General features: G+C 45.5%; 1 protein-coding gene and 1 pseudogene across 1 annotated transcript in view; one reads left to right on the top strand and one right to left on the bottom strand.

Annotated features, from left to right (window-relative positions):
• LOC145358389 (prostaglandin G/H synthase 1-like) overlaps positions 1-23,818 on the bottom strand; it is a 107,995-nt gene that overhangs the window by 46,482 nt on the left and 37,695 nt on the right. The window lies entirely within an intron of this gene.
• Positions 5,237-5,416, top strand: LOC145358090 (small ribosomal subunit protein eS1 pseudogene; annotated as a pseudogene).

Genomic DNA, 23,818 nt, shown 5'->3' with positions numbered 1-23,818 from the left:
ATTGGACCCAGGATGAGGGATGTGGTAAAAGTTGTTCTTTCTGCTGACTGGCATATTCTCTAGCCATGCCTCAGATGCTTTTTAATGCATTGTGCTATCTGCCTAAAAGCATCTCTTTCTTGTGAGCCTTTCCTGTTTGGCCTACACCCATGTGTGAGTGATAACATAGTTGTCAGATGGCAAAGATTCTTTATCAAGAGACAATGCAGTTCGGTGGCACAGTGCTGCCTCACAGCGCCAGGGAGTCAGGTTCAATTCCCGGCTTGGGTCACTATCTCTGCAGAGTCTGCACGTTCTCCTCGTGTCTGCATGGGTTTCCTCCAGGTGCTCTAGTTTGCTCCCACAGTACCAAAGATGTGCTGTCTAGGTGCAGTGACCATGCCAAATTCTCCCTCAGTGTACCCGAACAGGCACAGAGTGTGGCGACTAGGAGACTTTCACAGTAACTTCATTACAGTTAAGTTAAAGTAAGCCTATTTGTGACACTAATAAAAAAAAACACACTGCAACTCGACAATGCACTGGACAATATCTTCCTCTAGTTTCCACCACAAACCTTTTGCCGAGGATGTCGGTGTGAAAACACAATTAAGATTAATGTTTGTCATTTGATGTTGGAGTGATTAGGCTGCATCACAGGTAGGTATTTTAAATATGGGTTAACTTTTGTGTAGTATCCATGCCCCTGAACCTTTTCCCCCTCAGGTGGGTATCTCCAGTATGATGACCAGCTTGCCTTGACTCTGAAAGGGCCAAGAGGATCTCACATGTTCATCAACTAGTTTTGCAGAAATTTTTTTATTCATCGTTGGGACAGGGGCGTCATTGGCTGACCAGCATTTATTACCCATCCCTAGTTACCCTTGGGGGGCAATTGAGAGTCAACCACATTGCTGTGGCTCTGAAGTCACATGTAGGCCTGACCAGGTAAGAACGGCTGAATTCCTTCCCTAAAGGACATAGCGAACCAGATAGGCTTTTCTGACAATCGACAATGATTTCATGGTCATTAATAGATTCTTAATTCTAGATTTTTTTTATTGAATTCAAATTCCACCATCTGCCATGACGGGATTTGAACCCGGGTCCCCAGAACATTAGCTGAATTTCTGGATTAATAGTCTAGCGATGGTACCACTAGACCATTGCCTCCCTTATATAGAATTCCTCTAGCGTGGAATCTTCCACTGCCACTTCTCGTAGTTGCTGATTTTTGAGTTGTGCAAAATGCATCAAGTCAATCTGTAGAACGTCTTCAAGTTCAGTATCAGTCAAATCAACCTCTAGATCTGAGGATAAATCTGGTGTCTTCAGTGGATTAGTCTATCTACTAAACAAATCTGATGCGACAATCATATTACCATATTTGCACCTAATCTTGCAGTCACTGTCTTGGATCTCTGTGTGGGTATTCTTCTAATTGTGCCAATGGTTGAGGTTGTACATAAGACCTAGAAGCTTTGTCAATCTGCAATGATCACTGTACCTTTGTCTGTCTTTAGGTACACTCTTCAATGCTGCAGCTTTTGAATTTGTCCAGATCTTTCTGAAATGTTTCCATTGGAGTGGATGCAATCACCAACTCAGTAACAGTCTCTGCCAGCTCCACTTAAGAGAAGTCACAGTAAAGACCCTTTTTCCACCAACAAAATGACCTGTGGATTTCTTTGGCTTTTGCAGAATGACATAAGTTCTAGCCAATGGATATGAAATTTTAATCTGACCCTGAACTGGTCTTCCAAGCTTGTTCCAGCTTTTTTGGATCTTTATGTTATTTTTTCTTTACTCTGGATGAGTTTAGCTAATGCATTTCCAACTCTTAATGGCTTGCTTGCCTGGTTCAGACATGCCCAGGTTAAGAAACAGTTCTGTACACCATTGAAACATTTTGAACTCGGATAGTATTCCGATTTAAGTTTGGGAATTTTGTAGACAGTTTCACGGTATTCCCCCACATTCCTTCTGCTGTAGTTACTGGGGTCCATTCCACTACTGAGGTACCTGGGATGTTGATGCTTTTGTATGCTCTTGTAAAACTCCTCCCATCAAGATGAGTTGTAGCAGAAATGCACCATGATGGCTTGCAAAGCAAACAATGACGTAGTTGTTTCTTTTTTGCAGCAACTCCTGATTATGCCAGTTGTTATCACAACCCTATTTGGTGTGACCTCCATAACAGTTTTTGGTTCTCCCTTGTTGGCGTTTGATTTGGTCCATACCCAAGGTACTCAGCATACCACAGCGCTGGTCTTATCATAGTGTCATCTTACTTATACAACTGACAGACTGTGCTCTGCAATCCCCTACTGGGTATCACACATCCAACATTGACTAAGAATCATAAAATCCCTACAGAGCAGAAGGAGGCCATTTGGCCCATCGAGCCTCAACAACAACCCCACCCAGACCATACCTCCATAACCACGCCTGTTTACCTCATTAATTCCCTGACACTAAGGGGCAATTTAGCATGGCCAATCCACCTAACCCACACATCTTTGGAGTGTGGGAGGAAAACAGAGCACCAAGAGGAAACCCATGCAGACATGGGGAGAATGTGCAAACTCCATACTGGCAGTGACCCGGGACCAGAAGCGAAGCCAGCAGTGCCACCGTGCTGCATATTGATAAACTTCAGCTCTGGTACAACGTTCTGTTTTCAGACTTTGCACTGTAGTCAGCATTTTTTAACAACTCTTTGACACAACGGATGGAATTTTCCCATCCTGCCCACCAAGGGAATGGTAGTGGGTGGGGCTGGGGGGGGGCAGACCATGCAAAGGTCCGTTGGTCACAGACGGAATTTTCTGGTCTTAGCGTGAGCGCTGCCAGAAACTCTTACCCCACATCATCACAGACTTTGATTGCTGCTGCCGTGTCGAGAGTATTCTTGAAAAACTCACAACACTGCTACAAGGCAGCGCATTTAAAACAATCTAACAGTGTCACCCTGTCATGCGGCACAGTGATGAGCACTGCTGCCTCAGTGACCCCGGCTTGGGTCACTGTCTGTGTGGAGTTTGCGTGTTCTCCTCGTGTCTGCGTGGGTTTCCTTCTGGTGCTCCAGTTTCCTCCCACATTCCAAAGATGTGCGAGTTAGGTGGATTGGCCATGCTAAATTGCCCCTTAGTGTCTTGGGATGTGTAGGTTAAAGGGATTAGTCAGGTAAATACATCTGATTATGGGGATAAGGCCTGGGTGGCACTGTTGTCAGTGCAGATTTGATGGGCCGAATGGCCTCCTTCTGCACTGTAGGGATTCTATGATTTCTGCTTCTATGATTTCTAATAAAATAAGTCCTTGAATTTATTTGCTGTGTGAACATCAAGGCACCAATCATGCATAAGAAGTTAATTATCCCTAATTACCAATTTTAATCTTGCTCACATTCTTCATAGGTTCATTTATTAAATGTCAGATAGATGATAAAAGTCTTAAATTGTGGCAGGGCTTGATAAGGTGTCAGAATTGTTGTGTGCTCAATGCAAACACAGAATGAGACTAAGTGTGGGAATTTACATTCCCATTGCGGAGGGATTCACTGTGGGAGAATCAAAGGCCCAGCCAAAGGTCCGATGACTGGATGATTGTGGTGGCAGGTGGGGTCAGAAAATCCCGCCCAAGACTGAATCAGATGACTAATTCCCTTCGGGCCCGTGTCCTCCGCAACCCCACACCCTCCTCCACTTCCTCACCCATCAACACTTTGAAAATTGTCCCGGAGGTATCGGAATCCAAAGACAATCTCCAGGCTGACGGTTTTCAAATCACGCCAGTATTGGATCCCTGACCCTGCTAGCATTCCTAAATTCACTCCACCTGTGTTCTGAATAAGATTTTCAATTAAGGTCCCGTGTGTCTGTTTTGGGTGGTTCTCTTTGCTCTATCAAGGAAATGCTGGAGAGAGAACAGTGTCCAGGCTAATCTTCACTTCATGATGAACACCACCAAAAACAGATACACTGGTTATTCCTCTGACTGCAAATTGGCCACAGTGCTTAAGCTAACTGCTTAACAGCAGCTGCAATCCACAGGTAATCCATTGGCTGTAAAGCACTTTGGGAAATCCAGAGGAGGGGACAAACATGATATCACAGAATCGCTACCGTGCAGAATCCCTACGGTGCAGTGCAAGGTTGGTGCCTTGATGTTTACGTAGCAAATAAATTCAAGGACGTAGTTTATTCGAAATCATAGAAGCAGAAATCATTGAAACCCTACAGTCCAGAAGGAGGCCACTTGGCCCATCGAGTCTGCACCGACCCCAATCCCACCTAGGCCCTATTCCCGTAACCCCACATATTTACCCCGCTAATCTCCCTGACACTAGGGTCAATTTAGTGTGGCCAATCAACCTGACCCACACATCTTCTGGACTGTGGGAAGAAACCCGCGCAGGAATGGGGAGTATGTGCAGTCTCCGCACAGACAGTAACCCGAGTCCGGATTTGAACCTGGGTCCCTGGCAGTCTGAGGCAGTGCTGCCTCCTGTCAATAAATCTTTCTAACACAGGAAGTAGCTACACCTATAAATCCAATTCTGAATCCTTAGTGGAGATGGGTATTTTTTGATCTCACAGCAGATCTCTATACGATGGTGGATGCACCAATTCCAATAACAGCTCTACACAATCTTTCTTATAATAGTTTCCACCAATTGCTTTGTGATTGGCCTAACATAGCAACATCTAAGTAGTAACCAGATTCAATTAATAATGGGGGGGTGGGGGTGAATGCAAAATTACTCCTTCTGATCAGTAACTGTGCAGTTTTAGTTTGAGGTGATCTGTCACATTGACCTCTTCTTATTTTCTTCTCAACAATGTGAGGGAGATGGAAATCGAACACTCTGTTATTTTTGGCACGGAGGGTGTGTTTCGTAAGGGTTTACTCCTAAATTCTTGGACAATGTTTACTGGTTGCATTTTTTGAATTCCTCCACCTGCTCTGTCATATCCACCTCCAGCACTGGGAAACATGTCAATGGCTGGCCAGTGTACAATCCATTCTTTTTTCAACCTCTCTGCCTAAGTGCTGCAGGAGCAGGCTGCACCAGTTACAAAAGAGAGTGACATCTGCAAGTTTGGGCTGATTCCCCACATTTATTGAATCTTGCCTCGGTCTGTCACACTCTTGCCTCTGTGAGTAGCAAATGCAATCAGGAATAATGAATATTGGGTTGGGGGGTAACTCTCCTGCGTCAATCTTAATTGTTCTTCCCAGCTCTTGGAGCAACATGGCAGTGGGTAAAAGCAAGAGGATGACCAAAGGAGGCAAGAAAGGGGCCAAGAAGAAGATTGTGGACCCCTTCTCCAAGGAGGATTGGTATGATGTTAAAGCTCCAGCAATATTTAACATTAGAAACATAAACAAAACCTTGGTTACCAGGGCACAAGGAACATCTCAGGAGGCTTGAAAGGCCGTGTATTTGAGGCGAGTCTTGCTGATTTGCAGAAGATGAAGTGGCCTTCCACAAATTTAAACTGATCGTGCAGGACGTTCAGGGCAAAAACTGCCTGGCCAACTTTCATGGCATCATTCTTAATTAAACAGCAGAGTTTGTGAGACAGCCCCAAAGTCTGTAGACAAGATAGTATGGAACCAAAAGAGAAAATGGTGGAAAATCTCAGCAGGTCTGGCAGCAACTGTCAGGGGAAAAAAGAGCTGGCGTTTTGAGTCCTTTGTCAAAACCCTTTGGTAAGATACCAAGCAGTTTGGCTTGTGGGTTTAATTTACGAACATGAGAATTAGGAGCAGAAGTAAACCACTTGGCCCCTCAAGCCTGCTCCGCTATTCAATAAGATCACAGCTGATCCGATTGTAACTTCAGCCACACGTTCCTATCCCCCCAGAGAACCTTTCACATACTTGGTAATCGACAAAATATTTAACTCTGCCTTAAGAATATTCAAACATTCTGCTTCCACTGCCTTTTAAGGAAGAGAGTTCCAGAGATTCTCAATCCTCTGAGAAAACATTGCTCCTCACTTCTGTCTTAACTGTGTATTTTTAAACAGTGCCCCGAGTTCTAGATTCTCCCACCAAAGGAAACATCCTCTCCACATCCGCCTGTCAATACCCCTCAGGATCTCAATGACTTGAATTCAGAATCACCCCTCTGCTGTGCTGCCATACCTTTATCTTTGGAAAGAGAGTTATTGTGTAACAACTCACACCAAGTCATCTGAGCGTAGTGAGGCTGGGAACCGAGATTCTGGTTCAAACCAAAAGACAAAATATTGCGGCGAGGAATTTGGTGAAAGAATTATTATGTCAGGAATAAAATATTCAAGGATTTTCATCCTCAAGCTGAGAGGTTGTAGGAAGGGTCATGTTTAATAACAGCGGGTGGCACGGGGTCCAGTGGTTAGCACTGCTGCCTCACAGCAGGGACCCGGGTTCAGTTCCAGCCTCGAGTCACTGCCTGTGCGGAGTTTGCACATTCTCTGTGTCTGCGTGGGTTTCCTCTGGGTGCTCCGGTTTCCTCCCACAGTCCAAAAGGTGCGCTGGTTAGGTGCATCGGCCATGCTAAATTCTCCCTTAGTGTACCCGAACAGGTGCTGGAGTGTGGCGACTAGGGGATTTGCACAGTAACTTCATTGCAGTGTTAATGGCAGCTGACTTGTGACACCAGTAAATAAACTTTACAAGGAAAAAAAATCATACAGGTTTCTCACAATTGTATTTTGCTACCTCAGCTTTAGGTACTGATTTCTGTACATGCTTGGAATATATTTTGTGTTGAAATAACTCTGTAATTTCTGTATTAGTTTAAGGCTGTGTACCACCTTGTACTCTTTCAATCAACTTTGTCCGAATCACTAGCAATCAGCATAAAAACATTCACCAGCAAGCAGTTCTTCCAACTAAAGCACCGGTTAGCAGCTGCCTTGATGAGAGTTCTGTGAGACACACAATACTGATACCTATACATCAATAAGGCACCTGGGACAATCAGCCCAAAACCACAACACCACAAACTTTCTTATCTCATACAAGCAGATGCAGAAACTATCTACAGATGCCTCATTACCTTTATAGAACCCCATCAAATCGAATGAAATAATAGAAAGGCTACAATCACAGGGATGTTCACACAATGACTGCTACATAGAAAATAGGTGCAGGAGTAGGCCATTCAGCCCTTCGCGCCTGCACCACCATTCAATATGATCATGGTTGATCATGCACTTTCAGTATCCCAAGCCTGCTTTCTCTCCATTCCCCTTGATCCCTCTAGCCACAAGGGCCAAGTCCAGCTCCCTTTTGAACACATCAAATGAACTGGCCCCAACAGCTTTCTGTGGTAGAAAATTCCACGGGTTCACAACTCTAAGTGAAGAAGTTCTTCCTAATCTCAGTCCTAAATGGCTTACTCCTTATTCTTAATGTGGAGATGCCGGCGTTGGACTGGGGTGGGCACAGTAAGAAGTCTCAGGTTAAAGTCCAACAGGTTTATTTGGAATCACGAGCTTTCAGAGCACTGCTCCTTCATCAGGCGAGATGAAAGCTTTTGATTCAAAATAAACCTGTTGGACTTTAACCTGGTGATGTGAGGCCCCTTATTCTGAGACTGTGAGCCCTAGTTCTGGACCTCCCCTACATCGGGAATATTCTCCTGGGGTACCTCAGGGGACTGGTCAGGAGATAGGCAGAAAATGACATTGGTAAGAAACCAATCACACTAAAACACTAATCACACAACACTTAGCAATCAGGGACTGACCACATGTTGCTTGGATCAGAGTTCAGAAACACCACTGGGAAGGGTTACTAAGCAGCAACGCTCAGCAACAAGGCCCCTCACAGCAAGAAAAAAGTTAGACTACAGAACACCTCAAGTAACAGTGCTGCAGTCGGCCACAGGTCACAAGCCAGACTTCCAAAGGAAACTGACTGCTTCCACTGCCTTTATTAAGCATTGCATTTTTGTATTTAACAACTGGAATTTTACCGGGAATCGGAGAGGGTGAAGAGCGGACCAAAGGAAGGTGCATTGACCTTGAGCGGGTGTTTATGGTTTCAGGACGAGCGAGGCCATAAAATCACATCTGTCATGATTAACATGCTGTGAAGCTGGTGACAGTGTATCTGTACTCCACGTGCTTGAAAGTGAAAGTGAAAGTCCCTTTTACATCAGTTCTGCCAAGTCAGCCCAACAATTCAAACTGATCTGAGTCTTACAGTGAAGTTAAAGAGTAGCCCAGATCTTGCAACAAGATTCTTGGTTCAAGTCCCGTGCCAACACTAGAGCACAAAAGTCAAGGCTGACACGCACTACAGTGCTGCACTGTTACACCTTCCATCTTTAAGATGAAATGTTCAACCATGTCTGCATACAGTAGGTGTAAAAGATCCCGTGGCAATCTTGAAGAAAGGTGGGGGGTTATCGCCAGTGTCCTGGCCAATATTCATCCCTCAATCAACATCACTAAAACAGATTATTGAAAGTTTATTTCTTAGTGTCACAAGTGGGCTTACATTAATACTGCAATGAAGCTACTGTGAAAATCCCCTAGTCGCCACACTCAGGCGCCTGTTTGGGTACTGAGGGAGAATTTAGCATGGCCAATGCAGCAAACAGCACACCTTTGAACTGTGGGAGGAAACCAGAGCACCTGGAGGAAACCCACGTAGACAAAGAGAACGTGCAAACTCCACACAGACAGTGACCCGAGGCTGGAATTGAACCGGGGCCCCTGGCACTGTGAGGCAGCAATGTTAACGACTGTGCCACCATGCCGTCCATTGCCACAGCATCAAGCATTCTTATTTGGCCATTATCACATTGCTGCTTGTGAGAAATTGCTTCATGCAGATTGGTTGCTGCTTTTTCTGCATTCATAGAATCCCTACAGTGCGGAATGAGGCCATTTGGCCCATTGAGACTGTACTGACTAGAATCCCACCCGTACCCTATCCTCATAACTCCAAACATTTACCCTAGCTAGTCCCCATGACACTAAGGGGCAATTTAGCATGGCCAATCAACCTAACCCGCACATCTTTGGACTGTGGAACGAAACCAGAGCACCCGGAGAACTTTCAAACTCCACACGGAGAGTGACCCAACCAGGGATTTGAACCCAGGTCCCTGGCGCTGTGAGGCAGCAGTGCTAACGACTGTGCCATTGTGCCTCCCATTCTAACAGCAATTAAATATTTCATTGGCTGTAAAGCACTTTGAAACGTCTGGCGATCATGAAATTTTTCAATTCTTTTCCCATACCTGGTGAGGCGCAAAGGCAGACTTTTGTCTGTTTCCATAGTGAGTAATTCCTGGAACAGGTCACTAGTCTGTCGCCAAGGGCTTATAGCTTACGGGGGCACCCTCCACATCAAGTGTGGCGGACCACGAGTCTCTCCTGCTCTGACTACCAGTTATTAGTGAGGATTTGCAGGTTGACACTCAGCTTGTTTGCCCGTGTTAGGAACGCACCTTCCTTGGCCATCGATCCTGGAGTGGGACTCAAACTTGGAGCTTCTGGCTCAGAGGTCGAGATACTACAACTGCGCCACAAGACTTCCAGTGGTCCGGAAAAGCACTACGTAAATGCAAGTCTTCGTTGCTTAAATGAAATCTCAATTGTTTAAAGTACTGTTCTAACCAATTCCTTGCATGTTTTTGTGCCATCAAAAGTTGTGACTCAGTAGTTTTTCATCATTTGTGTCTCTCACTGTGGTTGATGCCTCATTAAATTTAATCTGATTCAGTCAAGTTTATTTCTTATCAGCAATGACAGGTCAGTATCACTTGGTGCAAACAGATTGAGGATCAACCTTTAAATTCTTCCCCAAGCCGGGTGGTAAGAAAGGGGGAGATTCTTGGGCAGCCATATGATGGAAAAAAAACTCTAATATCACGATCCCTAGCTCCAGAGTACAACATGCACACAACATGCAACTGGAACTCTTCTTGTGAATCAGAGCACACCACATTGTCATTCTTTGGAGTTTATTTCAACTGATCCACCATCATTTGTAACATAGAAAAACTGCAGCACAAACAGGCCCTTTGGCCCACAAGTTGCACTGACCTAATTCAAATAGTGCACACAATTGCAACATTTTACCACAACCTCATCCATCAGCATTTCTCAATTGCAGAACAATCTCCGTGTGCCCTGTGTGTTTCTTCCCAACACTTAACTCACACCAGGTGAAACTGATTTTCTACACTGCTTTTAACAAGTTAGAGACTGAGTCTGTTCGGATTTTATTCGTTAGAGTTTAGAAGAGAGGGTATCTCACAGAAACATATAAAATTCTAACAGGGTTAGACGGGGTAGATTCAGAAAGAATGTCCCCGATGGTGGGCGAGTCCAGAACTAGGGGTCATTGTTTGAGGATAAGGGGTAAACCTTTCAGAACTGAGGTGAGGAGAAATTTCTTCACCCACAGAGTGATGAACGTATGGAATTCACTACCACAGAGTGTAGTTGAGGCCAAAACATTGTGTGATTTCAAGAAGAAATGAGATACAGCTCTTGGGGCTGAAGGGATATGGAAGGAAGGGGAGGTCAGGATATTGGATTCATTGATCATCCATGATCAAAATGAATGGCGGAGCAAGCTTGAAGGGCCAAATTGCCTACTCCTGTTTTTAGCTTCTATGTTTCTGCATAAATTGTACAGAATTAAAGCTCTGGCCCATTCAAATTCATTAACCAAAATTACATTGTTGGGTGTAGGCTTGGCTGAGAGGTTGGCCGGTGCCAAAACAGCACCCAGCTATGTTGGGATTCGTATTTCCAGGGCCAGTCCCATGAATGTACTGTGAGTGGGCTCCTGGACAGAAGATGCCTGACTCTAGAAGCTCATTTATTGTCGGTGGGACGTCTGATACCGCAGCTACATTTAAAGATCCCAGCATTCTGAAGGGATAGGCGCGGCAACTTTGCAATTTCTGATAATATGGAAGGAAATTTGGCCAAAAGCATGAAAGGAATATAAGAAAAGAGGGAATGGCGCATTTCTGTAGTGTTCCTTCCCCTTGTCTTCAGGGTTTTACTCATACACAAAATGAATATCAATCCCCATCCATATGTAAAAGCTGTTTAGAAGTACCCTAGCGATCTTGGTTCCTCCTCTGGGTTTCTAAGTAACCTACTGGAGGGACACTCCAGCAGAATATTCTGTCACTCATTTTCTCTCTCCCCAACACATATCTTTTTTTTATTGATTTGTGGGACATTGCTAACCAGCCAGCATTTATTGCCCATCCCTAGCTGCCCTTGAGAAGGTGGTGGTTGTTAGGAATGAGTTGATAGACCTTCTAACTAAGTCCTAATTTGATGTTAGTTATTCAATAGAAGCCACTGATATATACAGGGGCCACAGGTGGCACTGGGTGTTGATGGAGAATTGTATGTGGAGCCGGATCAAAGAAATAAAGGTAGTTTATGAAGAAGCAGAACTCGTGTCTTCTTTAGTGAACTGCACCCTAGAGGCTCAAACAGTGACGAGCTACCTTCTTGAAACACCGCGGTCCACGTGCTGTGGGTGGACCCACAATGCTATTAGGGAGGGAATTCCAGGATGTTGATTCAGAAGAGCCCACTGCAGGATTTAACGGGCAGGTTATAGGACAGCGCATTGGGTGAGTAAGGTACATTGTATGTGAAAAGCAACTGGCGGTGTTGGCAGACGAGGAGCACAAACTAATCAACTGTGTCCCTTCCTGAGCCATGAGTCCAAGGATGGGGAGCTCTGCAGACCTGTGGTTGAAAGAAGTCTGCTTTCTGAGTGTTTGTTCAAGCATTGAGAAGCAGACGTTCTCCAGGAGCTCATTTGCAATGTGTACTGAGCCTCATGTGGTAATGATTCAACTTCCCCATATCGGGGTATTAAAAGCAGCTATTGTATAAAGACCCGAAATTGATACCATAGAGGCTCGGAGTTTCAGAGCGGAACAGGTTCTCTCTCTTTGGGCCTTTTTGAAAGGCTTGGGGTTAGGTTGGAGAAGAGCATCTTTTTACCAAGTGATTTTACGCTTGGCAGCAAGGACATGCATGGATGGAATTTTCCCACCTCACCCAGGACACGGACCATGCAAAGGTCCACTGATCTCAGGCAGGATTTTCCGCCTTTGGGGTGAGGGTGGCTGGAAAAATCCTGCCCATGGTTTCAATGAGTGCAATGATGGTATTCTTCCTCAGAATAATCACCGTCTGGCCAAGGGCACACGGGAACAAGCCAGAAATGGAGTGTGGCAGCGGTTGTAGAAGGTAATTAGGACAAGTGCAGCACTGAACTGCACGTGCACATAATCTTGGAACTGATCTCAGTATCAGCTTTATGGTGAGATGGGAAAAACAAGATGAGTCACAGCAAAGTCAGAATTAAGCACAGCAATGTAGGTCACTTACGAGATAGCAAAATCCAACCTAAAACTGTGCAAACATGGCAATTGTCCTCAGTATCACTGAACGGGAGAATAGGGAAACTCTGCCTGATCACCATAAGGGAGGCTCGCCTTAGAAAGTGAAGAAAAGTTAAAGTTTATTTATTACTCACAAGTAGGCTTACATTCACACTGCAATGAAGTTACTGTGAAAATCAGAACGTTCACCACACTCCAGTGCCTGCCCAGATACACCGAAGGACAATTTAGCATAGCCAATGCACCCAACCAGCACGTCTTTTAGATTGTGGGAGGGATCCAGAGCACCCAGAGGAAACCCATGCAGACATGGGGAGAATGTGCAAACTCCACACACACACACACACACACACACACACAGACAGACCCAAGCTGGGAATCTAACTCAGGTCCCTGGCACTGTGAGGCAGCAGTGGTAAACACTGTGAAAATCCCCTAGACACCACACTTCAGTGCCTCAGCGAGGTCGAGATTGACTGGACTGATTGGTGCTCACACAGCTTCACACAAAGAGAGGCCATTCGGCTAAGGTCCTGAGGCAGATTTGAGGCCTGTGGAATTGAGCACAAACCTCAGTCACTGTCTACAGGAGCTCAGTGATTCTGCAAACCAGAGGAAGTTAACGATTTTTTAAATATTTGAAAAAGTACAGAGGAAAAAGAAGCCCCACCCCCAATCCCCCAGCCCCGCCCCCACGCCCAATCCCCCCAGCCCCGCCCCCACGCCCAATCCCCCCAGCCCCGCCCCGCCCCCACGCCCAATCCCCCCCGCCCCGCCCCCACGCCCAATCCCCCCCGCCCCACCCCACCCCACCCCCACACACAATCCCCCCTGCCCCACCCCCACACACAATCCCCCCTGCCCCACCCCCACACACAATCCCCCCGCCCCACCCCCACACAAATCACCCCCTGCCCCACCCCCACATAAATCCCCCCACCCCACCCCCACGTAAATCCCCCCCACCCCACCCCCACGTACAATCCCCCCCACCCCACCCCACCCCCACACAACCACTCCCTCCCCTCCAGGCCAACCCCAAAAAAGGACATGACCTTTTAAATAAAAGCACCACAGTGGATTATTTATAGACAGCAACTAAAAACTTACATTTGCAAAGGCTGAGTGTGATACCTTGCCTTTTGGGTTATACTGCACTTGTTGAAGGTTTAATAAAAGCATCATGTTTTAGATGTGAGGCAAAAGCTGGCGTTTGTGGTGATTCTTAACTGAAAATCTGACACGTGGGATTGGTGCATCACTGCGTGGGTGCTACTGTACTCAGTCCCTTGTACTATTTGGGACACGGTGGCACAGTGGTTAGCACTGATGCCTCACACTATCAGGGACCTGGGTTCAATTCCCGGCTTGGGTCTCTGTCTGTGTGCAGTCTGCTCGTTCTCCCCATGTCTGTGTGGGTTTCCTCTGGATGCTCTGGTGATGTGAGGAGGCACATGACCCAGGCCTAGCATTGGTATAGTGTTGGCCGAGAGATGTTAAGACCTAGAGATGGAGATGGCTCCACGCCTGTGACCCAGAGTGTATACATGTGTATTGTTACGAGTAGATAATAAAGTCTTGCTGTTAATGTACAGAAGGCTGTGAAGGCTTTCCTCACAGACGTGTTCCATAACCAATACCAGTACAGCAGGATCCGGCAGAAGCCTCACTCTGAGACCAGGCATCACAACAGCATAATGTCTGAATAGGAAATCACCCATAATTTCACATCTCTGCACTGCCACAATCCCCAGCAGGCCTCCTGCTGGAATAAACTGTCAAAGCCACCCTCTCTGGATGGGGAATATTCTATGGATAGGCTGAGATATGCAAGTGAACCAAAAGCAGCAGCAGCAATAGTTCAGCAAGCTCATACCCTGACCCTTTGACCTGCACCAATCCCACATGTCAGATTTTCAGTTAAGAATCACCACAAACCTCAACTTTGGCCTCACATCTAAAACATGAAGCTTTTTTTAAACCTTCAACAAAACACTCTGAAAGACGTGCTGGTTAGGTGCATTAAGTCGTGCTAAATTCTCCCTCAGTGTGCCCGAGCAGGCACCGGAGTGTGGTGACTAGGGGGTTTTCACAGTAACTTCATTGCAGCTTAAATGCAAGCCGACTCGTGATACTAATAAATAAACTTTACAGATCCCTCTCCATATTTCCTCTGGTCACAAAAATATCCGTTCAGCCTCCTATCCCTTTGTCTATTATGGACCCGTGTTATCACCGTCCCTTTGATCCCGTGTGTTTCTGTTTTCCAAATAAATCTCTCACACGATACTTCATCAAATGTGTTTTGAAAGTCTATACATACAACATTTACTACAGTGTCTTCATCAACTCTTTCTGTAACTTCATCACTTTAGCTATGCTATACATTCCTTATTAATCCATGCTTCTCCACATGAGAATTCAGTTTAACTTTGAATGGTTTCTATAGTTTTCCACCAATAATAGTTGTTAAACATTCATTACGTATTTTAAAACAGCAACACTAAAGGATACCCAATTGCAGCCTTGGCTGAATTTGTTATCTGCTGACAAAGCATTTCCAAATCTCACTTAGATCTACCCGATTGCACTTAGCCTAAGCAGAAATGTAGTATGAGAGGAACAAGATACCATTCAGGCATTGAGTCTGCGCGCACACAACTTTTTTCCAACCTTCCCTGGCCACAACTTTAATTGGTCATAGCAAATGTGGGAAAGGTTGTTCAATGACATACCACCAAACCCTCTTTGGATATTTGGGGCAACACGGTGGCATAGTGGTTAGCAATGCTGCCTCACAGCACCAGGGACCTGGGTTCAATTCCCGGTTTGGGTCATTGTCTGTGTGGAATTTGCACATTCTCCCCGTATCTGCATGGGTTTCCTCCGGGTGCTCCAGTTTCCTCCCAACATCTGAAAGACATGCTGGTTTGATAAATACTCTCTCAGTGTGCCCAAACAGGCACCGGAGTGTGATGGCTAGGGGATTTTCAGAATAACTTTGTTGCAGTGTTAATGAAAACCTACTTGTGATTAATAAATAAACTAAACTTAAACACGACAGCCAAATTGTGTAAAGCAAACTCTCACAAATAGTGATAGGCTAGTAACCACGTGATGTTTATTCCCATGAGCTGTTATATGAGAGATACATATTGGTCGGAACACCTGCGGGTGGGGATTTATCCATCTGGCCATGCTAAATTTCAGGTCAATCCCTGAAATGGTGTAATGGTTTTTATACATACACTTGAGCAAACGTAATTAAAATAAGGCACCGCTGATCCTCCGATGGTGCAGCACTCCCTCAGTGCTTCTCTGGAGTGTCAACGTAGATTTTTACACTCAAAGCCTGATGTAGGACTTGAACTTGGAACCAGTGTGATCAACTCTGAGCTAAATAATAAGGAAGACCTCAGCGTGGAGGGGTGTTGGAGAGGCAGTATAAGACATTCATGTGATATACTAATGAGACATATAACACAGAGTGATGGGGTTCCAGGGATAGGTGGGATTACAGGAATAGGCGGGACTGTTGGTGCAGACTCAATGGGCTGAATGGCCTCCGTCTGCAGTGTAGGGATTCTCTGATGCAACAACGCATGATATGGGAAATACATGTTGGACTAGCCAGCAGTGCCCACATCCAAAGAATAAATAAAGAAACATTTTGGGCTGGAAATCTACCACTCCGTCCACCATGGGAATCGGAGCAGGCGAGGGGCAGAACATGGAAAGGTTCTAATAACCTCAGGCAGGATTTTATGGTTTCAGGATGAACATGGCCAGAAAATCCTGCCCTTGGAGTGCTGATATCTTAATAAAGGATAACAAGAGACAGTTTAATTAGACAACTGCTTTGGATCCTTCTGATGCTGCACCGCGGTTGGAGAATAACTCTCTTCAACCATCATATGTCAAACTACCTGAGCCAGGACATATAGAACTCAGGGTGATAGGACAACTGGATACAACCCTGCAATGTAGAGAGAGAAAAATCATTGAAACATTCAATGTGATACTGAAACAGGCCTGTTCATTCCCAAGCGGGAAAGCTTGAATCAGTTTGCATCAGATTTGCTGAGCAGAGGATAGACAAGGTTAGTCTAAAAATGACACAGCTGAATATCCACAGCTGTTCACTGAACCTGGAAAGCTGAAGACACCATTGCACATCACGCTACATCCTCAAGCCAATGTATCTGTTAACACCTATTGTTCCATTGACATGGAACTGTGACAAACATTACAAAGCACACAACCTGCCAGATGAAGTGGAAATGGTCCACAGCTTAAAGTTTCCAACAACCCGTTCTGGTCTTTCCACGCTGACCTTTAATTAAGAAAGCCCACCATTGCCTCTACTTTCCTCAGGAGGCTAATAAAATTCAGTATGTCCGTTACGACTCTCATCAACTTTTACAGATGCAGCATAGAAAGCATCCTTTCTGGATGTATCACAACTTCTGATCTGACCCAGATCGCAAGAAACTACATTGGATTGTGAACATAGCCCAGTCCATCAGGCAAACCAGCCTCCCATTCCAGTGGCTCTGTCTACACGCCCCGCTGCCTTGGAAAAGCATCCACAGAATAATCAAGGATCCCATGCACCCCAGACATATTCTCTTTCACCTTCTTCCATCGGGAAAAAGACACACAAGTCTGCGGTCATGTACCATAAGAACATAAGAAATAGGAGCAGGAGTAGGCCATCTAGCCCTTCGAGCCTGCCCTGCCATTCAATAAGATCATGGCTGATCTGTCGTGGCTCAGTTCCACATTCCCACCCTCTCCACATAACCCTTAATCCCCTCGCTTATCAAAAACCCATCAACCCGCGTCTTAAAAATATTTAGCGAGGCAGCCTCCACCACTTCAACGGGCAGAGAATTCCAGAGATTCACCACCCTTTGAGTGAAGAAGTTCCTCCTCAACTCTGTTCTAAACCGCCCCCCCTTTATCTTGAGGCTGTGCCCCCTAGTCCTACTGTCCTTCCTGAGCGGGAAGAGCCTCTCCACCTCTATCCTATCCATCCCATTCATCATCTTATACGTCTCAATGAGACCTCCCCTCATTCTTCTAAACTCTAACGAGTACAAGCCTAGTTTATTCAGCCTCTCCTTGTAGTTCAACCCCCTCAACTCCGGTATCAGCCTAGTAAACCTCCTCTGCACTCCCTCCAAGGCCAAAATATCCTTGCATGAGTGTGGCGACCAAAACTGCACACAGTACTCCAGCTGTGGCCTCACCAATGCCCTATACAGCCGCAGCAAGACCTCCCTATTTTTATATTCAATCCCCCTCGCTATGAAGGCCAGCATCCCATTTGCCTTCCTGACCACCTGCTGCACCTGCAGGCTGGGTTTTTGTGACTCATGCACAAGGACCCCGAGGTCCCTCTGCACTGTTGCATGCTGCAGTTTTTCGCCATGTAAGCAATAGTCCTTCCTACCATTATTCCTACCAAAGTGGACAACTTCACACTTACCAACATTAAATTCCATTTGCCAGTTCCTGGCCCATTCGCCCAGCCTATCTAGATCCTTCTGCAGACTTTCCACATCCTCCGCACAATTTGCCGTTCCACCAATCTTGGTGTCATCAGCAAATTTCGACACCATACACTCGGTTCCCTCCTCCAGATCATCTATATAAATGGTAAATAGCTGAGGCCCCAGCACCGACCCCTGGGGCACTCCACTAGTCACCAACCGCCAATCCGAATAGCACCCATTGACCCCCACTCTCTGCCTCCTATTTGACAGCCAATCCCCTATCCACGCTAACACCCTACCCCCAACTCCATGCCCCCTAACCTTCTGTAACAACCTCTTGTGCGGCACCTTATCAAACGCCTTCTGAAAATCAAGAAACACCACATCTACCGGCTCTCCTCTATCCACCGCCCTAGACACATCCTTATAGAACTCCAATAAATTTGTCAGACACGACTTCCCCTTAACGAAACCGTGTTGCGTGTGCTCTGTCAAACAATTCTCCTCAAGATGCCTCGCTATTTTCTCCTTGATCATGGATTCGAGCATTTTACCTACAACTGACGTTAAACTAACCGGCCTATAATTCCCTGCTACCCTTCTTAAACAACGGCGTAACATTAGCCGTTTTCCAATCATCCGGCACTTCCCCGGAATCCAGCGAGGTTTGGAAAATAATCATCAAGGCATCCACTATCACCTCCGCCATTTCTTTCAGAACCCTTGGATGCATTCCATCCGGTCCTGGGGAATTGTCCACAATCAGTCCCTCCAGTCTGTCGAGCACTGCCTCTCTAGTAACAATAATGTCATTCAGGCCCTCCATTCCTACCATCTTTCCATCGCTAACACCCGGCAAACTATTCACGTCCTCCTCCGTGAAGACAGAAACAAAAAAGTTATTCAAGGCCTCAGCCATTTCCCCATCCCCTACCACTAAGTCCCCCCTCTCATCCTACAAGGGTCCAACATTCACCCTAGTCAGACTCTTCCTTTTTATAAAAACTCTTACTATCCTTTTTCATATTTAGCGCTAGTCCAGCTTCATAGTTTATCCAGCCCTTCTTTATCAACTTCTTCGTCATCCTTTGTTGATATTTAAACCTCTCCTAATCCTCTTCTCGCCCACTACTCTTAGCTACTCTAAACGTATCCGCTTTTAATTTAATACTCTCCTTTACCTCCTTCGTTATCCACAGCTGATTATCTCTCCTCCTACGATCCTTTCTAACCATCGGAATAAATTTCTGCTGAGCACCAAGAAAGATCTCCTTAAAGATCCTCCACTGCTCCTCAGCAGACCTACCTTCCAATGTGGTCCCCCAATCAACATTCGCCAATTCCTCTCTCATCCTATCATACTCCCCTCTGTTCAAACAAAGGACACAGGTCCGGGAACCCACTTTCTCCTCCTCCATCTGCATCAGAAATTCCACCATACTATGATCACTCTTCCCAAGAGGATCCTTCACCACAAGGTCCCTAATTCTACCTGCCTCATTACATAACACCAGATCCAAGATAGCTCGCTCCCTCGTCGGCTCCAACACACACTGTTCAAGGAAACTATCCCGGCAGCATTCCAAGAACTCTTCCTCAAGCCCATTGCGTCCAGCATGGGTCGACCAACTGACTCAAGAACAGCTTCTTCCCTGCTACTATCAGACTTTTGAATGGATCTACCATATAGAAAGCTGATCTTTCTCTACACCCTAGCTATGACTGTAACATTACATTCTGTGCTCCCTCCTTTCCTTCTCCTCCGTGTGCTTTATGAACGGTATGCTTTATCTGTACAGGCACGCAAGAAACAATACTTTTCATTGTTCCCAATACATGTGACAATAATGAAGCAAGTCAAATCAAACCATTAGAGCCAGTTTGTATCTGAGAACAAGCTTGGTAGGGACAAGTCTTGCATCCATGGTCCTACCTCATCCAAACACAGACTGGTTCAGTTGAGAGGGAGTAGACGTGTATTAGTTGCCACATAGAAGCAGTCTCCTACACAGATGAAGCAGTCATCAATCAAATCTAACAGACCAGATATGTTGCATTAATCTACCAATCCTGATGACAATGAAATTGGTGAACCAGTGGCATCTGTCAATTCTCCCCCCCAGCAAAGTCAGGGAGATCAAGGTAAACATATGGGGGAGATGGAGTATAACAAGGAGAATCAGACATCGGGTGGAGGTGTAGTAAAGGAGGTTAATTCTAACAGTGTGAAATGCTAGTGTGATTCACTATACATCATCACTGGAGGGGATGCAACATCTCATCATCTGGTTCTGTCTTGTACAACCCTTTGGACAAGGTGTGGTCACCATTAGAGATGTTCCAATAAAATTAGAGTACGATCTTATTGGCTGCTCATGCCACACAGCTAAATCTCTGTTCATTGCAACGGGATGGGAAAATCCTGCCAGCGTGAAGGCCATAAGGTTCCATCCTTAGTGTTTTCTTACCTTAGCGGATTCAGTAAGTACTCTGCATTAGCACAAGACCAAGAATATACGGTGAGACTGTGGAAGCAGGCGGGTGGGGCTCCGAGAAAGCAGCAAGACCGCGGGATTGGTGGTGGAATTAACACCCACTGGACACCCTGATAAGCAAATCACCAACCTGCAGCATAATCACAAAGCTTGCTGAAATGAAAGAGAGCTGGGATACAGCAGGTCCCGGAAAGGCCTGAGCCAGGAGGTCATAGAGGGCAGAAAAGGCCCTTCAGCCCATCAAGTCTGCACTGACAATATCTACTATATCCATAATGTCAAGAGGTAGAACGAAGGGTTGTGAATTTGTGGAATTTGCTACTCCAAAGTGTGGTGGATGCTGGGACAATACGTAAATTTAAGGAGGAGTTAGACAGATTTTTAATTAGTAATGGGCTGAAGGGTTAAGGGAAGAAGGCAGGAAAATGGGAATGAAAAACATATCAGCCATGAGCGAGTGGACTTGATAGGCCAAATGGTCTAATTCTGCTGCTATATCTTATGAACTTACGAAAAACCACATTATAGGGCTGAGAATCTGGGATGGTTGGTCATTCTATCTGGAACCTTTGATTCAGAGGTGACATACCCATGGAGCCATGACTGCTATCAGGTGACCTCCATTGTCCAATTTTGCTGTAGAGTTTGAGGGTCATGCTCGTTGACCTCTCCTTTGGAAGGCCACAAGTTACTCAGCGTTTATTACAACCGTTCCGGGCCATCTCCGCACTTTTTGTTGACAGAAACACAGGACCTTAACCTGACAGGAAATACATGTCCCTCTCTACATTGTGATAATACACTTAATTCGGAGAAGTGTCAGTCTTCAGTTTGCCGATTCCGGTAATGCAGACTCACCCCTGCACGGAACAGAATTCCCGGCTGGCAAGAAGATTCCTCGCAGCAAAGTCCTGGGCAGCAGGAAATTCAGCGCAAGGAATAAAAGTTCAGAATTTAGAAAACAGGGAGGGAGTTTTTGAGAAAAATAGTGAGTTATTAAAGGAGACGAAACAGATTTGAATTGCTTTGGGAATTTGGACTGCTATTAAAGGGGGATAGTGCAGGTGCTATGGAAGAAGAGGGGTGTAGTGGCTGGAATTGTGGATTCTCCAGAGGCTGGGCTGGATTGAAAGGCAGCACTTGTTTAAATAAGCCAGCCAGACTAAAACACTCTCAGGCAGATAGGATGGCGCCACCAAACCGCAGCTGGGAAAGACAAGGCGGATGAGAGGGTAGGGGTCAGGTCAGGGAGGGAGGCTCACTGAGATTAGTTGGGCGCCAGCGAAATGGGTCCAGGGCTGAGAGATGGGTCCAAATGCAAGGAGTGGCACAATATTGGCACTGCTACCTCACAGCACCAAGGACCCGGGATCGATCCCCAGCTTGGGTCACTGTCTGTGTGGAATTTGTACATTCTGCCCATGTCTGCGTGGGTTTCTTCCAGACGCTTAGTTTCCTCCCACACTCCAAAGATATGCTGGCTAGGTGCATTGGCCATGCTAAATTAACCCCTAATGTCAGAGAAGGACATTAAGCAAGGACAAATACATGGGGTTACAGGATAGGGCCTTGTTGGGATTATGGTCAGTGGAGATTCAGTGGGTTGAATGGCTTCCTTCTAAACTATAGGAGTTCTATGAATTGCCCTCTATTCTATTCCACGAGGGTAGGGACGATCTCTGGGGGATGAGTTGGGGGCTGGAATCAAGGTTAGATTATGGGGCGAGGGGAAAGCAGCCACATTCCTCTGGCCTATAAGCAGTGCTGAAAAGATACTTAGTTACAAGATCCTGTCATTCTTTATACAAATCAGCGACAGGGTTTCTCGAGCCCTGGGAAACACAACTCGCAAACATTAAATCTAAAAGCCTTCAGAAACGCAAGACATGATGCATCACGGTTAGCACTGCTGTCTCACAGCGCCAGGGACCCAGGTTCAATACCAGCCCTGGTTACTGTCTGTGTGGAGTTTGCACATTCTCTGTGGTGGTAGTTCCTTTGGGTGCTCCAGTTTCTTCCCACAGTTCAAAGATGTGCAGGTTAGGTTGATTGACCATGCTAAATTGCCTCTTAGTGAGCCAAGGTGTGCAGGTTAGGTTGACTGCCCCTTAGTATCAGGGGAACTAGCAGGGTAAATACCTGGGGTACGGGGATAGGGCCTGGGTGCACTGTATGGATTCTGCATTCTACGATTCAAATATTTAGATCAGGGGCATACCTCTGGAGATCAGATTGGCTGTTTCATCTCAGTCTGTCTCCATTAACAACAAGACCCCTTCCCACAACACCACACATTGTAGATGGAGGAGCTGAAATTGGAATTACCCTGATAATGCCGACTATCAAATCAAAATTAAAGACGGTAGTGAAAGTGTAGGAAGTAGACTAAAATATCCACGTTATAATCGAGATAACCTGGGAGAGTGTAAAAAAAAATTGCTGAAGTCAATTAATTTTTAAGAAGTGTTAAGAAGTTGCAAATGTTGACCAATTTAAGTGCCATTTAAGTGATGAGCTAATTCACACTGAAAACTCAAGGAATGCTTAAACTTAAAGAAAAGTAGATATCACTAGTGATCACCGTTAGTGATTCAAAAAGAGGACTAGCTTTGCCAACACTTAAAACAAGATACATAAATAAGGAGGAGGAGATGAATCTTCATTCAGAGGGTTGAGAATATTTAGAATTCTCTACCTCAGGGTTGTAGGTGCTCAGTCGCATTCAAGATGGGGATTGATGGATTTTTGGATTTAAGCAACCAAGGAATATGGAGATAGTGTGGAAAGACGGATGTCAGGTAGATTGGCCAAAACCTTGAGGGAACAAAGGGCTTAATCTGCTTCCTATCCTTTATGTTCTTATGCTGAAATATGCAAACAGTAGTAACTAATTCTGGGTTTACTGATATTGCTCCATAAACAGTTTACACTCATTGTAAGATTAATACTCAATAATGTATGCTATTTAATTTCCACAAGGGAATGGATAAATTGTGCTTGCGTGGGTGCTTGTGTGGGTTTCCTCGGACGCTCCAGTTTCCCCCCAAAGATGTGCGGGTTAGGTTGATTAGCCATGCTAAATTGACGCTAGTGTCAGGGGATTAGCAGGGTAAATACGTGTTATGGGAACAGGGCCTGAGTGAAATTGTGGTCGGTGTAGACTTGATGGGCCGAATAGCCTCCTTCTGCACTGTAGGGATTCTACGATGATCGTATGAGGAGGAAAATATATAGGGCTATGGGGAAATGTCAAACGAGTGAGACTAACTAAATAACTCCAGTAAGAGTTGGTATAGGCTGATGGGCCAAAAGGCCTCCTTGTGTGCTATATCATTTTGATTATATGGTTCAGTGTGGTTAACTCAGTGAATAGTGCTGCCGATAGAATTTCACTCTCTCTCTCTCATATACTCTCCTTCTGCAGCTAATAGCAACACTTGAGG

This window comes from Carcharhinus amblyrhynchos, chromosome 25 (assembly GCF_965287045.1).
Source record: "Carcharhinus amblyrhynchos chromosome 25, sCarAmb.v2.hapA, whole genome shotgun sequence".
Lineage (NCBI taxonomy): Eukaryota > Metazoa > Chordata > Chondrichthyes > Carcharhiniformes > Carcharhinidae > Carcharhinus > Carcharhinus amblyrhynchos.
Note: the sequence above shows the minus strand (reverse complement) of the source record. Positions and strands in the feature narration are given on the sequence as shown.